Source organism: Mus caroli, unplaced genomic scaffold (genome assembly GCF_978045245.1).
Source record: "Mus caroli unplaced genomic scaffold, Mus_caroli_1 scaffold_17, whole genome shotgun sequence".
Classification (NCBI taxonomy): Eukaryota; Metazoa; Chordata; class Mammalia; order Rodentia; family Muridae; genus Mus; species Mus caroli.
In genome coordinates this window covers 16,639,072-16,656,506 of record NW_028227272.1, presented here as the reverse complement: position 1 = coordinate 16,656,506, position 17,435 = coordinate 16,639,072, and the positions used below count along the sequence as shown (strand labels likewise).

The 17,435-nt window shown below is 41.7% G+C and overlaps 1 pseudogene; it reads left to right on the top strand.

The window, feature by feature from the left end:
* The first annotated feature begins 11,755 nt into the window (after window positions 1-11,755).
* On the top strand, window positions 11,756-17,150 carry LOC147000597 (large ribosomal subunit protein eL8 pseudogene; annotated as a pseudogene).
* Window positions 17,151-17,435: the final 285 nt, after the last annotated feature.

Sequence of the window (17,435 nt, the reverse complement as noted above, 5' to 3'; positions counted from 1 at the left end):
CTGGCCAAGACCTTTCTGGGTGATGAGCCCAAGGGATGGTTTTGTGTAGGGCCCCTATGCTTGCACACTGGGGATCAAACCTCTACCTTCACCCACGAGGCTTGCTTGCAGCAATCAAGATCAGACCATAGATTAATCAGCATCCTGGCCTTCTGGTGTACCTGCCGCATGCAGACAGGACAATCTCCCCATGTGTGGCTTGGCATGCTAGAAAAGTAGTCAGTGATGGATAAGACTCCCTGGGCATGTCACCAACCTAAGATAGGGATCAAACCAATGCTGTTTGTCTCCCAAGGACGGGTATGGGGCATTGCCGCAGTGGGCAATCTAAGACATTTTCTCTGCCAAAAAAGAAAAAATGGGGAGATGTGAGGAGCAGGTGTGGCAGCAGTCCCAGGATGGAGCCCAGGACTGCAGCTAAGTCTTATGACTTGCACCTGACTTCCTCATACACCTGAAAATAAGCCACGACCATCGTGAGAGCTGTGCAGGTGCACCATGATGCTGGCAGTGTAAACAAGTCCATATTTGGTGGAGACATGCCCCTACCGCCCTGATTGGCTGAAGCTGCGTGCCTGGTGAGGTGATGTGGCCTGCCGTGAGTGGATGGGGGCTGAGAATATAAGAGAGGTCCAGGGTTCGAGAGAGAGAGAAATGGGGGAGAAAAAAGATGAAGGGAGAGAGATGAAGACTGAAGCTTGCTGAATAAACTGTTGTTAGAAGAACTGGTGGTCTTGTTCTTGCTGGTCGAGAGCGGACACGACAGTCACATATATGTATAAGTGAATAAATATGCAGATACAACCTGGGTCTATTCAGTGTTTCTTGCATGTCTTTGTTTCTTAGGCTGATAATGTGGTATTGGATAACAAATCAAGGGACTTATCCCTGGGGAGAGCTAATTCTCCCTCTCTTAGAAGTTGCTGATTGCTTGTAGCTTTTCATCTAGAGTGGGGTTCACCCCTTTCTGTGCTGGGATGTTAATTGTTGGAATTGTTCATTTTTTTTTTAGGTAGCCATGTTGTTGAAATTTCATGGGCATATTGTATTAGGGTTTCCATTGTTATGATAAAGACCATGGCCATAGTCAACTTGGGGTTGAAAGAATTTACTTCACTTCTGCTTCACATCACAGGCCATCATTGAAAGCAGTCAGGGCAGGAACTCAAAGCAAGGAACCTGCAGCTAGGAGCTGATGCAAAGACCATGGAGGAGTACTGTTTATGGCTTGCTCAGCCTGGTTTCTTATACAATTGAGGAGTACCTGCCCAGAGGTGTCATTACTCTAAGTGGGCTGGGCCCTCCCACATCAATAACTGATTAAGACAATGTCCTACAGACTTGGTTACAGGAAAATTTTACAAAGGGAGTTTTCTCAATTGAGAATCACCCTTCCCAAATGACTCTAGCTTGTGTCAAGTTGCCATAAAACTAGCCAGGACTTGTAGCTTTCCTATAAGACAGGAAATTTTCAGTGACTGTATTGAAGCAGTATATAATTGTTAAAGGCTTTTGAGTTCAAACCAACTTAAGTGCAAGTCCTTCCTTGCTCTGTTTAACCTGGGACAGACTATTTCAAGGTGTGTGTGTTTTTGAGTTGAATATTTTATTTACATTTCAAAACCTTTCTAGGTTTTCCCTCTGCAAACAACCTTCCATCCCCCATTACCCTGCTTCTATGAGGGTGCTTCCCCACCCACCCACTCCTGCCTCATTGCCCTAGCATTCCTCTACACTGGGGCATTAAGCCTTCACAGGACCAAAGGCCTCCCCTCCCATTGATGCTAGATAAGGCTCCTTCAGCCCCTTCAGTCCTTCCCCTTACTCCTCCACTGGGGTCCCTGTGCTCAGTCCGATGGTTGGCTGAGAGCCTCCACAACTGTATTGGTCAGGATCTGGCAGAGCCTCTCGGGACAGCTGTATCAGGGTCCTTTCAGCAAGCACTTTTTGGCATCAGCAATAGTGTCTGGGTTTGGTGTCTGCATGTGGGATGGATGCCCAGGTGGGGCAGTCTTTGGATGGTTTTTCCTTCAGTCTCTGCTCCACACTTTGTCCCTGGATTTCCTTTAGACAGGAGCAATTCTGGGTTAAAAATTTGAAGATGGGTGGGTGGCTCCATCCCTCAACTTGGGGGGCCATGTCTAACTGGATATGGTCTCGACAGGTTTTCCCTCCCCTTTGTGGGGTATTTCAGGTAATGTGGGGTCCTGGGAGGCTCCTGCTTTCCTGGCATCTGGGACTTTCTGGTTGCTACCCCAATTGTTCCCCCCCCCCCATTGCTACACACCTCTGTTCAATTTCCTGACCCTTTGCACATCTCTTCCATCTCCTCCTGTACCTGATTCTGATCCCCTCTTATCTTCCTCCCAAGTCCTCCCAACCCTCTACTTCCCTTGATTATTTTCTTCCCCCTTCTAAGTAGGACTGAAGCACCCACTCAAGATGTTTTAACATTTAAGACAATGCATAAATGTAGCCACCAGTGGCCATGGGTTCCTGAAAGAAAAGCTGGGATGGATGGGAAGGACAGTGAGAAATAATGAGCCAAGACAAAATTCTCTGATCAAGGCTCAACTTTAACTCTTGAGTCTGAATTTTTAAAGGGAAGAAACTCATCCTCTACTTTGCCAGGATCTCATCAGGAAAACAAACTCAGCTGCGCAGCAGGTAGTGGCTTCTTGCATGAAGCTACAGATGTGGCAGGACAATAGACTTTACCTAGGTTAGAAGACTCCACCTTAGGTGGGCTAGCTGACTGTGGCAGACAAGGTCTTATTCAATTCGCTCAAAGCTAGGAGGAGGGCACACATAAAAAGTGCATTGGTAGCCGGGTGTGGTGGTGCACACCTTTAATCCCAGCACTTGGGAGGCAGAGGCAGGTGGATTTCTGAGTTCGAGGCCAGCCTGGTCTACAAAGTGAGTTCCAGGACAGCCAGGGCTATACAGAGAAACCCTGTCTCAAAAAAACCAAACCAAACCAAACCAAATGCATTGGTGGCACTGGAGAGATGGTTAAGAACACTGGCTGCTCTTTCATAGGACCTGGGTTCAATTCCTAGCACCCACATGGCAGCACACATCTGTCTACAATTCCAGTTCCAAAGGATCCAACATCTTCACACAGACATACATGCAGCAAATATACCAATGCATATGAAAAATAAAAATGATCCTGAGTCTTTTATCTTCCACAGCACAAAGTTCAGGGCCTAGACTAATGTAAGTGCATAATGAATGATTTTTAAAAAGTGTTTGGTATTGAATTGACTACAGAAGTGACTATTGGCACTAGGTCTTAACTACCTCCTTCACTTCTGGGGGGTATTCAAAAATGGTAGTTTCTGGCATACCCTTAGTATTTACTAGGACTTAAGTTATTTTATTGGTGAAATAGAATACAACTTAAATGGACCTAATCTGGAACTCTTAGAATTAGAATTTACTTTAGACTTTGCATTTTTAAGATTTTGAAATACATATCTCTCGATAATGAGATATGTTGGAGATGGGACCCAAAGCTAATCAGAAAATTCATTGTATATTTTGAATAATATACTTGCATGTGAAACTCAGTTAATGTAGTGCTTGGAGTCAAATAATCGTAGGCAAGTACTCTACCAGTGACTTATAGCTCCAATTTTCAACCTGTGTTATGGTCTTATTTTAATTATTTAGTCATATTATTTGACTAGTAGAAAGCTGGATTTTTTTTTAACATTTTTAATTTAAAAAATCTTTTAAATTTCTCTTGAGCTTCTCCATCTGCTTCACAAATGCCACGTACTCACTGTTGATTTATGAACAGGCATATGATATCTGTTATAGGGCAGGTAAGCATAGCTGCTGCATTGTGTACAGTGAGGGAAGGAAAATATATCTCCTAATTAACTATAAGTAATTTCCCAACTAATTACAACTAAAATTCCACAACAAATAGGTAAAAACATTTTGAAATCTATTAACTTAGTAGCAACCCCAATTCTGTCCTGGAAAAGTTAGAAATGTATTGAATAAAAATGTACCCCTTTTCTAACCCTAGTAAGTATCTGTCTTTTATCCTGGACCTACAATTCCAGATGTGCAGACAGTATGAAGGATGGCACAAAGCTTCCAGCCTCTAGGTGATGGAAGGATGCTGCATGTCTCTTGTCCAGCTAAGGGCAGTAAGCAGCAATGTAGCTGTCAAGGCAGAAAGCACAGGTCTTACCTTAAAGGGAGTAAGAGTTTATTCTGGAGACATTTTGAGTGATCATGACTTAGACGGAATTTGGTTACCCCAAATTCCATGGTCCAATGTGGAAGTGTTTTCATGAAGTTTTATAGTTTTACAGAACAAAGAAAATCAAGGCATGTTTAAAATACATTAATGGTTACATCAGAGCAGTTACAGCAAGATGGGGAAAGCATTTCTATAAGCCAAAGATGCTATCTGATGACATTCCTATAGATGTAGTTTTAAAAAATGATACACACTAAACGTGAGACTGAGTGTTTCTCCTAGCCAACACCTCTCCCACAAATGCCAGCTCTGCCAGAGCTCCGAGATCATTCTCCCCGTCCTGCAGCCAGCTATGGGCATGCTCTCCCTGGAGATCCACAGCAGTTACCTCTCCCCTGGAACTCTGCCCTTGCCCACTTTTGCCATTCCAAAACCTGGCCGAATTCTCCCCTGGCTATGTTCTTTTCCTTCGGGCCACCTGAATCTTGGCTAATGGAAGACACCAGACAAATTTAGTTTAAAATCAACAGGTGACATAACCACTGGCGCAGAATCTATCGTCCTAAACTCATCAACTATTCTATGTTGGAAATCTGGTGGTGGAAGCCACCACCAGGTTTAACAGTTCCCAGTCTACATCCTGCTTCTTCTTGCTCCCTGCCTCACTGTAAAAAGGGGTGCTTCTTCCTCCCAGGGCCCCTCTTCCTCTCTCTGATCTGGAAGGGCTGCCTCCATTTTACCCAGTGTTTGGCTTCTTGTTGCTTTTTTTAGCCAATCAATTAATTAGGGGAAAATTCCTCTACACATTCCCAGTATTTGGATTGGTGAGGCTAGTGGTCAGTTAAGTTAATGTATTTCAAAAAGTTTTAAAATTCTATTTGTTATGGGATGTTAGACCTGATGCAGAGGTGTGCAAGTGATAGCTATTGGAAGATTGGTGGGGCTAACCTAGATTAGATACTTCGCCTCTGGACCTAGCATAGTCCTGCAGTTCTAGTCAGTCTCTACAGGCAGCTTCTTAGTTCCCATGTGCATAGATAGTCCCCCCACTTCCCACTCTGAGCAGTATAGCAACAGGGGCTCCAGGCAGGATGATCCCTGATGATGACACTTCATTAAACAGAACCCATAAACACAATACAACTATTTTTCTCTGGACAAAGTTGCAAACAGTAAAAGTTAAAGAGCTGGGACAATCATTACTTCCCTTTGTCTCATGTACATGAAAAAGAGACCTGACTCTCTCTGATCCATAAACATGATATATACTAGAAAGCAAGCAGGAGGCTGAGTTCCTAGCAGGTCAGAGCAGTAGGCACTAGTGACTTGGTGGGTCATCAGTATTTGCGTTCAGCTTTTCCTAGAAGAAAGAGAACAGTTCACCAGTGAGGACATAGACTCAGAGGAAACTTGGACTAGATGCCTGACCATCTGGTGGCAAAAAGGGCCATTGTATGCAGACCTGTTGGGGTATTAGGCCAGCCTTTGTCATGGCTTTGGAAGGTATTCCTTTAAAACTAAAGAATTCTTACATGCATCCTCGTCCATGTACCCAGATATGGGTATTAGGAGCCAACACTGAATATTAAGTGGGCCTTGCACATTTTTGCCACTGTGCATACATGTATGCTAACAAGAAGCACATGCCCCTATTCTAGCAGGCTCAAATATCAGCCATCACTAAAGATGGCTGTATCAGTAGGCATTGTCTTGGAGGCTTGATGAGTTTGAGACACATTTGACCTTTTGTAGCTGGCTGATTTGGTCATGTGTTCCTCATTATGAAGACTTCAAGGAATAACCAATGCCTTTCCCTGGTTGAGGAACAACTACTCCCAGTACAACCTGAGCCAAAGGCAGACCAGCTCATTTCTATTCTTAGAAAGACAAGTCATGGATCTCAGTTGATTAGGGAGTCATGCAAGACTGAAGGAAAGGACTCAACAAGCCTCAGACTCACATGATAAAAAACTGGTCACCCTTGTGGGGGTGGGAAGGGCCTCTGCACCTCAAGTCCAAAGCCAAGAACTTACATCACATACAGCCAAGGTCTAGCCTCTCAGAGAGGTGACCAGGGCTGATCCAGGCCCTATGCCTTGTGTGTGTGTGTGTGCGCACACATGCTTATGTGAGTTTAAGATCTCTCTGGGATTACCATTATGTTTTTTTTTTTGTTGTTGTTGTTGTTGTTTTTTTTTTTTTTAGAAAATAAGCAGAACTCTTTTCTCCAGATCTATTCCCGAAATCTCATCCCCAGCTCTATAGCAGAACACCTGTGGCAGTCTCCTCTTCCTTCCCACCCCCTGCTCCCATCTCCTGTGAATCTCATCATGATAAGTGATTTTAAATCATAATCTTGTTTTTCCAGTGTGATGGGGCATCCAGCACTTGCTATGGTGGGAGAACTGGGTTCTGATGATGCCAAGTAACCTTAGTTTCTGTTGCTTATGTTCTTATGCTTGCCTCTCGACATCTGATTATCTCTAGTGTTACCTGCCCTCATCTGTCCCTCCTGTGATTCTGGTTGTGTCAGAACTCCTCGGAGTCCAACTGTCTTTGTGATCCTGTGATTCTGGGATCATGTGATCCTGAGATCCTGGGTATGTTAGAGCTCCTGGGAGTCAATTTGCCTTTGTGATCCTGAAATCCTATGATCCTGGGCCTGGTAAGGCACCTGGGAGTCAAGCTTCCTCTGGGTGTTGTGGGACTGGGTGTGGAGCTAGCGCCGAAGGACTGTTCAGGGCACTGGCTCAGACCAGAAGGAACCCATGCCATTAGCTGGCTTGGGATTCCTGTGTCCTTAGATCCAGGGGTGGGGGGAGGGTATTTCCAGTTACTCCCAGTGTTGGGGTAGATGTTGTGGCCTCCTCACCTATGATCCTGGATGTGCTAGAGCACCTGGGATTTGAGCTTCCTCTGAGTGTTGTGGAATTGGGTACGGAGCTAGCACCCAGGGTCCATCTCCTGTGAATCTCATGCCCTTTCCCCACACATTGGTCTTTCCAGGCCCCCTATTTTAGCAGGCACCCCGTGCTCACTCACAGGATATACAGGCCAAAACACCAGGTAAGCTGCCTGCAGATCTTCTCTTCTTTCTCTGTTACCCCAGACCTAACACCTGAGTCTCAGTCCCAGCTCTGCAGCACAACTTTCATGGCAACCTTCTCTGCCCTCCTGTTCCTATTTCCTGTGGATCGCAAAGAACTTCTCCTTCTAATCTATCTTCCCTGACTCCTTGCTTTGTCGAGATTTCAACCCCAGCAGGCACCCCAGCTCACTCAAGGGCCCCACTGAAGGCAGACCTACACACCACTCCTACTGGTCTTGAGATCCAATCTCCTGCCCAGCTCAGTAGTAGGAAATCTGCTGTGGTTCCCCCTTTCTTTCTGATCCCGTCCCCAAGACCATCCTCTCTAAACTTCCTCCCCCAATTCACCTTGGTGTCCCACCCTCTAACACCATCAGGCACTCCCTGTAGACATAACAGCTGAGCAGGCCAGAAAAACAGGCATTATAATTTCTGAAAATACAGAGAGAAAACAGAAACCAAGGACAAAACACACTCCCAACAAAGACAAACCCAGAAATCAGCACCTAGACCTATAATCATATCAATCCTAGATACCTATTGCCAGCATAAAAACACAATCAATAATAGCCAGGCAATGTGTCTACCCTAGAGCACAGCTTTCTTACAAGAACAGGCCCTGAAAATTCCAGTAACTAAAGCACAAGAAAAAGACTTTAAACCAGCTATATGAAGCTAATAGAGGTACTTAAATAGCAAATTAATAACTCCATTAAAGAAAGACAGGAAAACACAAAAATTGGATGAAATGAATAAATATCTTAAAGAAATCCAAGAAAGCACAGTTAAACAGTGGGAAAAACCTAGATAAAGCTGTTTAATACCTGAATATGGAAGTAGAATCAATAAAGGAAAGACAACCAAGGGAATTCTGGAAATAAAAAATTTAGAATTTAGAACAGGAATTACAGAGGCAAACTTCACTAGAAGAACACAAGAGATGGAAGAGAGAAACTTAGGCATTGAAGACACGAGAGAAGAACTGAATTCATTGGTCAAAGAAAATGTTAAATCTAAAAAGCTCCTTACACAAAACATCCAGCTGAGAGTAGAAAAAAAAGGCTCTGGCAGTCTTCCCAAATATTATCTTATTAGTGGACAACAGAATAATATCAAGATATTACTGTGAAACAGTGCACAAAGTTGTGTGTGTGATGTGTGCTTTAATTTAACCAGATGTTTAATGCCTGAAGGAGTAATAACCAGTTCATTCCTTCAGAGTCTACTGAAATAACTAAATGAGGGTAAAATATTAAAAAAAATAAAGAAGATGAAAATGCTTTCCTTTCCCCAGCCTGGAGTAGGGAGGGTGGTCCTCTGTTCTAAGGTTTTTCTCCCCAGATAGATAGAGAAATGGAGCTTGACTTAGGACAGTTCAGCACAGGAGTTTCCAGTGTCACAATGACAACACTGTATTGTACTCAGAGTTTTGAATATTGATCTTTTCCAGGTTAGCAACATGTAATTTTGACAGCTTTGGTGCTGGGCAGCAGTAACTGCTTGTAGTTCCCTGCACGTGATCTCAGTGCTCTCTGTGGGTACTGCATGATATTATGCTCAGTAGCTTAGGGGTTTGAAATGAATGAACTGTACTTTGGACTTAATGACATGATTGTCACTCCATGCTACAGTGAAGAGCATCTGGAAATACAAATCATGAGACATATAAGGCACCTGTTGGAGCACATTTGAATGTTTGGTCTCTAAAGGTTTGCATTTTGCTTTGGGAATCTGCAAATAACATGGTGAAGCCTCCTTAAACATGCACAGAGACTAAGCATGTGCTACAAGCCTTTAATCTCAGCACTCAGGAGGCTGAAGCAGGAGAATCATGAGTTTGAGGTTAGCCCAAGTTACATACTTGTCTCAAAGCCGAACAGAACAAATACAAAACACAACAGAACCAAACACAATATTTTGAAGTGAAAATAAATCTCTTGTTCTGGGAGGGGAAAAAGGAAGAGGAGGGGGGAAAGAGAGAGGCCAAGAAAAAGGAAGTGAGGGTGGAGGAGGGAAATCTAACTTAAGGAACATTTTGGTTTTATGATCTACTTTGAAAGGAGCTCTGTTAAAGGATGTGTGTGTCTAGAATGTCCTCTGCAGATCTGAACAATAAGGCAAATAGTCATATGGTTGATGAGACTGTCTAAAAGGTTAACTGTGAAAGTACATGGGCTTAAACTTCAAGGCCTCTTTCTTCATTGGTTTTATCCAAAACCTTGGGAAGGGTTTCTAGCCAGTATCTCCAGCAGGTTCATCTATGAGATCTTCATGCTATCTGCCTTAGTTATTTTTGTGATAGAATATTCTAACAAAAGCAATTTAAAGGAGAAAGGGTTTGTTTTACTCATAACTCCAGAGAAGGAACAGTTCTTCATAACAAGCTGTGTGTGTGTGTGTGTGTGTGTGTGTGTGTGTGTGTGTGTGTGTGTGGTGAATGTGCCAGCAGGCAGGGAAGGCATGGTAACAGGATCAGGAGTCTGGCTAGTTACATTGCATTCATACAGGAAACAGAATATGAAGCACAGCATGGCCTGTCCCCAGTGACCCACTTCCTCCAGTGACATGCCACCTTCTAAATGTTCCGCATCGTTCCCAACAGCACCACCATTTGGGAACTAGAAAATGAGCTACACCACCCCAAACCTGGAACAGTTCTGCAGCTGAGGAATCCAGTTCTCAACAGAACAATGTACCTTGAACTATATCTTTACAAGCCCCAGCTTTCCCTAGGACTGGAACTTTGTTTGTTTTAATGTTTAGTTTCTCATTTTAATTTGCAAAGATTTAGCATAATTTCTGTTTTCATTTGTATAGATAAAATTATGCAGCAGGTATTGAGGCCCTTGGTGGCAGTAGGTGTAGTAGAACAATTCCACAGTTTGTCATCCTGCCAGTCGGGGCAGATTTGTTTGCATTTTCATATTTTGTTGGAGTTCCTAGTAGGAGGGCCCACAATCTTGAACCTTATGAATATCATGTTAATTTTTCAGTGCTTAAGTTGCATCCAGTACTAGAATGGAGTAAGAACACCCTTATGGAGGGAAGGGAAGGTTCCATGTATATTTTTTTGCTTTTCTGTTGAGGGACTCAGCTGTTTTCCAGGAAGAAAGCATAAAACAACTGAAAAGATTGTCAAGAAGAATATAAATTATTGTCAATTGCAGAGGAATTTTAATCTAGCAACACGGCTGCTCTGGTACAGGATCATACCCAAAGATATGATCTGGTTCGATTGCAGACATGCCACACACAAATCCCTCTGGTTAGAATATAGACACATCTCTATAATCTCAAACAATGTTATCTAATTGAGGAGCAGACAAAGAAATGACTCAGAAAATATTTAACAGAATGGGTCAAAGATAGGATATGCTCAACTTTCATGAGGACAAAGCAAAAGAGACTACTTAAAGAGTAGTGAGGGAGAGAGAGTCAGTTGAGTTCACTGGTGATCAGTTCAGTTTGTGAAGTTCAGAAGCTGTCTTTCCAAACAGAGCAATTCAGCCAGAAGCTGAGAGAAGCCAATTTGAATCAGTCAGCTTGGAGAGAAGTTCGAGCCAGAACAGCTAAGTTGAACCTGCCAACCAGAGTTCAGAAAAAGCTAGAAAAAATGAGCTTATTCAGCACTAATTCTCAGAGGCTGAAACATTCTAGAGCTAGGTTAGCAGATGGAGGTTGGAAGCTGAAGCCTTCAAGATTCTCGTTTGCAGAAGATTAGATTGTATGGAGGTTAGAAGCTTCCAGGCCTAGGCCTAGGGAAAGTTAGAAAGAAATGCCCTGGGCTCATCCCAAGCCATGTATTCATAAAGCTTGGGTCTGGCTCTCATCCCATTCCTTCATCTGAGGCAATAAAAGTGACATTTACATTTAGAGCCAATACCAGCTGCCATCATTACAGGCTTGACCATTCCTGAATGGTCTTCCAGAATCCCACCAGAAGAATGTTTTTTTGTTTTTTGTTTTTGGTTTTTTTTTTGTTTTTTAATTTGAGACAGGGTCTTACTACATAGTTCTGGCTCTCATGGAACTTAGTGTGTAGTCCAGGCTGGTGTAGAACTCAAGGAGATCTGCCTGACTCCTGAAGTCTTAAATCAAGGTCTTTTGATATTTGCTAAGGTTTCTGTGAGAAATTTCTCCTTTATTTTCAGCTCTCTCAAGGAAATTTCTACCAAGTGTTCGGGATTTAAGAGAGGCTGATTCTGATAAGAGGTGAAAAGTTTCGAGCCTATGTTTTATCTTGGAAACTTGTTATTACTTACTTGACTCTAATTATTACATGTCAATATTTAGACCAAACCAAGCATGTAATAGTGACATAGATGGTCATTTACTCTCTTCAGCTTTTCTGTTTAGAAAAACAACAACAAAGCAATCTTTAAAAAAAAATAGTTAAAATTGGATCACCCACAATTCCCTCTTCTTTCTCTCTCCACCAGCTGAGCAAGATGCCCAAAGGAAGGAAGGCCTCCACCGTCGTCAAGAAACAGGAGGCCAAAAAGGTGGTCAATCCTTTGTTTGAGAAAAGGCCCCAAAACTTCGGCATTGGGCAGGACATCCAGCCCAAAAGAGATCTAACACACTTCCTCAAATGGCCCCACCACATCAGGCTGCAGCGGCAAAGAGCTACCCTCTATAAGCCCCCCAAAGTTCCTCCTGTCATTAACCAGTTCTCCCAGGCCCTAGACAGGCAAACAGATATTCAGATCCTTAAGATTGCCCACAAGTACAGGCCAGATACAAAGCAAGAGAAGAAGCAAAGAATAACCAATCAGAGGTGGCTCATGCTTGGGGAAGACTAAATTATTACCTATATTAGCAGTTGTTTGGAGGTGTCTCTTAGACTTCCCTGACCAATGACTCAAAGGAAGTTTTCTCATGCCTGTTATTGACCTCTTATGAGGAGTATTATCATCCCAAGCGGTATGAGTCATCATCATCACACACAAACACACACACACACAGAGACACAAACACACACACAAACATACAAACAGAGACACACATACACACACAAATACACACATACATGCACAGAAAGACAGAGGTGGGGAGGTGGAGGTGGAGGGGATGGGGAGAGGGAGAGGGAGGGGGAGGGGGAGTTGGAGGGGGAGGGGATGGGGAGAGGGAGAGAAATGTATTATGTGTCATTTTAGGTAAATACAACATTATGATTCCTTATGTTTTCAAACATCCTTACTGTTTCTCATTTCTCTTTCCTTCTGTATTCTCCAGCTCCCCTCCCCCCTCCATGAAAAAAATGTGTTCCCAAATTCCCCCTTCATATCACCCATATACTACTATCCCCCTCTAGAACTTCCCATCTCCTCCATGGTCCTTGTTATTTTCCTGGTTTCTGTGGTTACTGCAGGTTATATGCACACATCTGAAGATTTGGAGCTGTGAACTGTTTGTCTTTCTGTGTGTATGTTACCTCAGTATAATATGTCCTAGTTTCATCTATTTACTTGCAAATTTGATTTTTCTTTATGGTAACGAGTATTCTGTGGTGTATGTGGAGCGCATTTTCACTATCCTTTCATCAGTTGAAAGACATTTATGTTACTTCCAATCCCTAGCTATTGTTAATATACTAGCGATGCTCACTGCCATTCAAGTATCTGTGGAGCAGGCCTTTGAGTCCTTTAGGCATATGCCAAGGGGAAGTATATAGGGGTCATATGGTAGATCTATTTTCACCTTTTTGAGAATTCTCCACACTGATTTCCAGTGGCGTTGTATAAGGGTCTCCCTTTCTCTATATCCCAACTAGCTTTGTCAATTGTTTTCTTGATTTTGACTATCCTGACTGGCATCAGACAAAATTCCAAAGTTATTTTAATTTTCCTAAAATCTAAGGGATGATATATTCTGAATATCAATTCTTAGATGGCAAAGATTCCTACTTTCTTGTAACACACTTGATGAATCCCTTTGCTCTACAGAAGCTTCAAAGTCATCTTATTAATACTTACACCACAAGCAGAGCATAGTTTGTATTAATTTTACTCTATAACAGAAAGTGCCATCAAAGTCTCACTTCTTTCCCTTTTCTAAACAATATTTCTAACTCTCATTGTTTTTCATTTCTCTTTCCTTCTGAATTGTTCTCCAGTTCCCTCTCTCTCATGGAAACATGTTTCCCTGAATTCCCCCTTCATATGACTTCTCATCAAACCTCTCAGCCTACTGAGATGAAATTGAGTGAAATTTCCTTGACAGGCATACTGTGTGTTTTCCAAAATCAAAATGAGGAGATACTTCATACCTAAACTAGTCTAGTCCCTGCTTAGCATTCAATCTGCATGCTGTTAGTGAGCTAGGGCTATGTGGTTGTTTAAATGAGATGTGTTCCCCAAAGGCTAGGGTATTTGAATGCTTGATTTCCATTGGTGTAGCTGTTTGGGGGTGGTTCAGCCTTGATGAAAGGTGTGAGCTACTTGGGGTAAGCTTTGAGAGTCCCCACTCTCATTTTATTTCATTTGCTCTCTTTGCTTTGTTACTTGTGGCGGCAGATGTGTTCTATCAGCCTCCAGCTCCTCCCACTACCTGCTAGTATAAATTCTGATCTCACTGGAGCTCTGAGGCAATTCTTTCTTCCTTAAGCTGCCTTTGGCATGGTATTTTATTATATCAAGAGAAAAGTAACTGATAAAGATTTTCATAAATTCAAGGTTTGCTTGGGAAATATGAGCACACGGTACACGAAACTGCTCTAGACTTTAGACTCAGAGATATTCCTCCAATAGGTTGCTTTGAAATTCAGTTTGTCATTGTATTATGGATAATATTGAACATGGCATCAGAATATGAGAGAAATACAACTTGTTTTTTAAAACCTCATAATAAGACATTCTTAGTACTGGACCAGGGCTCGATAATGCTAGCGTGACTTTTGAATATCTTGTTTCTTTACTTGTTAAGTCTTGACCTATCATCTAAAGCAGGTAGAAGGAAAAGATGCAATATTGATTTAACTTATTTTTTTCTAAGAGCAGAAATATTTCTAAAAACATTTTACTAACTCTGCTTATGTCCTACTTATAGGTCTTATAACATTTGCTAGGAGCAACCATCACGGCAATCTATGGAGGCAAGCATTTAGGTCCCCAACTGCTACACGGAAAGTGGTTAAGGAAAGAGGGCGGGGAATATATTTGTCATTTATCAGCATTTCCCATAAAAATCTTTTGCTTAATTATGATGAATAACCTTTTTCTACTTCTTTGCATGTTTATGGCTGTCTGTAAGTGAGTGCACGTGAGTGCAGGTGCCTGCGAGGGCCAGAGGTGCTGGCTCCTTATAGAGCTGGAGTTACAGGTGGTTGTGAGTCACCTGATTTAGGTGCTAGGAACTGAACTCAAGTCCTCTGTAAGACAGCAATGCTCTTAACCACTGGGCCATTTTTCCACCCTCCCTTTCTATTTCTTTTCATGGATATTTCTTCTCTGAAACATTTCTTTTTTTTTTTTTTCTGAATCTCCATCACTCATAATAGCTCTAATCCTTTGGAAAACAATTAAAATAGAGACAACATACTTTTAGGTTTATGGATTTCCCAGAATAATGCAAAAAAAGAGAGAAACAAAGAAACATAATTATAGTAAAATAATAAGGAACATATATTCTCATAACATGTACTTAAATAGAAGCAATGAAGCAATCATACTCCTAGAAAACTTCCTTTTGTTTATTAGTAAAACTGAGTTTATCAGCTAGAGCTGGATTATTTTTGTTCATATCAATTTATTTAGACTTTAATATATCAAAAAGTGTGAAAAGATGTAGTATGTGTTATTTAGTATCTTGGGTCCTGGGATCCCAGAGGGAGCAGCGGAATGAGTTTTACCATTTTCCAGCTAAAAGCAGTTATTTGGGAAGGAGAGAGGACACATAGACATTAAGAGGCAAATAGTGGTAGCTGTTCCTCACATCTTCCTGTGGATGTCCCAGAATTCCAAGTCGTCCTCCCTGAGATCAGTTCTTTCATGCCAGCTGGTGCCCACACTCTTCCAGGGTTCATTTATGGCACACATCAGAGTCTACTCACCAGGATTACAAGGTACTTGTGTCCTGGGAACAGAAATTGGACAGGAAATGAGGACCGTGATAGAAGCAGAGAAGAAAACAGAGGAAGGAAGTGGGCTAGAGCTGGGCAAAGGTTAGAACTTAATGACTTGTGTCCTGGAGATTGGGCCTGTATTTGTTTTGTGTTCAGGCTGTTGCTGTGATTCCAAGGGTGGTATTCCTCTTTGCCGTCAGCTCTCTCTCATTTGCTAATTTTGACTTCACTTGTTCCTGTTTTTTTGTAGTAAGCTAGATCTCTTTCATTTAATGCAAGGGGAAGGGACACAAAAGGGGGAACAATTTTATTTTTATTATGATACTATTTTACTTAGTGCTAAAGAGATTATTTTCTTTGAATTAAAATAAAAAGATTATTTTCTTTGAATGGAACTTTGGGACAATCTCTTTTTCTCTCTTGTATTACCACAGTTTTATCACAAGGTGGCACTAAGTGTCTTGTGTAATGGCCCATAAACAGAAAATTGCACCTATCTTGCTCTATTTAGGTTTACTTCAGTTGACTGCAAAAAGGAAAGGCTAAAGTGAGTTCGGTGTGGGGGAAACCGAGGCTAAGAAAGAGGGAGGGATAAATCACACTCAGGAAGTGGAAAAAACTCATAAGGGATCCATATGTTTTCTATTATATATTGTGTGTATGCAAACATACATATATAATGTATGTATAGGATTTTTTGAAAATGAAGTTATATTATTTGTGGCTAAAATCCTCTCTCCAGGAGGCATAGATTATTTAACAAAATTCCCAATACTAGGTCTGAGAATTGTTACTGATAAGAATCCAGGAAATCCCCAAACAGTACAGGTTATTGCTGTCGTCCTTGGTTGCTTCCTAGAATTTGAAGGAAGTACCTCTTAATGAAGACACTACTCAGTTCTGACCCGGGGTTTGGAAGAATTAAACTTGATCTGACCTGGAAGCTTTCTGTCTCAAGATTAGCTCATATAGTATTGGAAGATGCTATGCAAAACTACCAAGGGAGAAAACCTGTCAATAGTCCTACCCAGACTGTGGCACCTGTGAACTGAAATAATGACGTGCATGGCAAAATATCCTTAAAGGTTCAACAGTGCCACTTATTTCTTGGGGGCGGGGGGGACCAACAGCTATATAATTGGATGCAAGGCCTGCTCAATATGAGGGACTTCATGCCTGGTTGGTACTACAAACCTAACCCACTCCCCATGGCTGACCAGGCCATGAAGGTTAGGGGAAAACTTACAACTTTCACTTTCACCAACCTTATAATTTCAGTACAGTCTAAATCCTTATACCCATAGATAGGTGTAGGTGTGAGAGCATTCCTTATCTGAGAAGTTTTTTTCCTCAGCAGATAAAGACGATTACACAATTCCACAACTGATCAAAGTGCAGAGAACAACTGTCATGATACTCTACTCTTTACACCTAATGTTAAAGGGACATTGTGGAAGGGTGAGGTGGAGGATTGTAAGAGACAGAGGACTAGAAGACATGCTGCAAGATTTTGTTCTCTATATATGACAAAGAATCTGTACCATGAAATAGCAACAATATGGTTCCCTAAATAAGACCGGAACAATGTAGCCTTACAAGTCCCTCTCCTAGATGAATACCTACAGGCAATTAATGACTGCTGAGAAGGGAGAAACAGTCTAATTAGCATTATGTATGGCATACTTAAATTTAGCCTTTCTTTAGATATAAATTCTCTTAATTTATATTTCTCTGAAACTTACTATAGGTATAAAACTGTCAAGAAGAATATGGAGTACTAAGATATAGTCAGAAATAAAGAAAAGAAATTAAAGATTTTCTAGAATTCAATGAAATTTATTACACAGCATATACAAACTTATGGGACACAATGAAAGTGGTACTAAGAGGAAAGTTTAGGCACCGCAGTGAGACAATTTGATCTCTTTGTCATAATGACAACTATGATCACAGTTGCTGTTCAGTTGAGCAGTGAACATTCTGTTTAAATGCTTCCCATGTATTTATGCTTAATACTCACAATACCTTTTGACAAGTACAATTATTATTGTCATACATTACGTTCG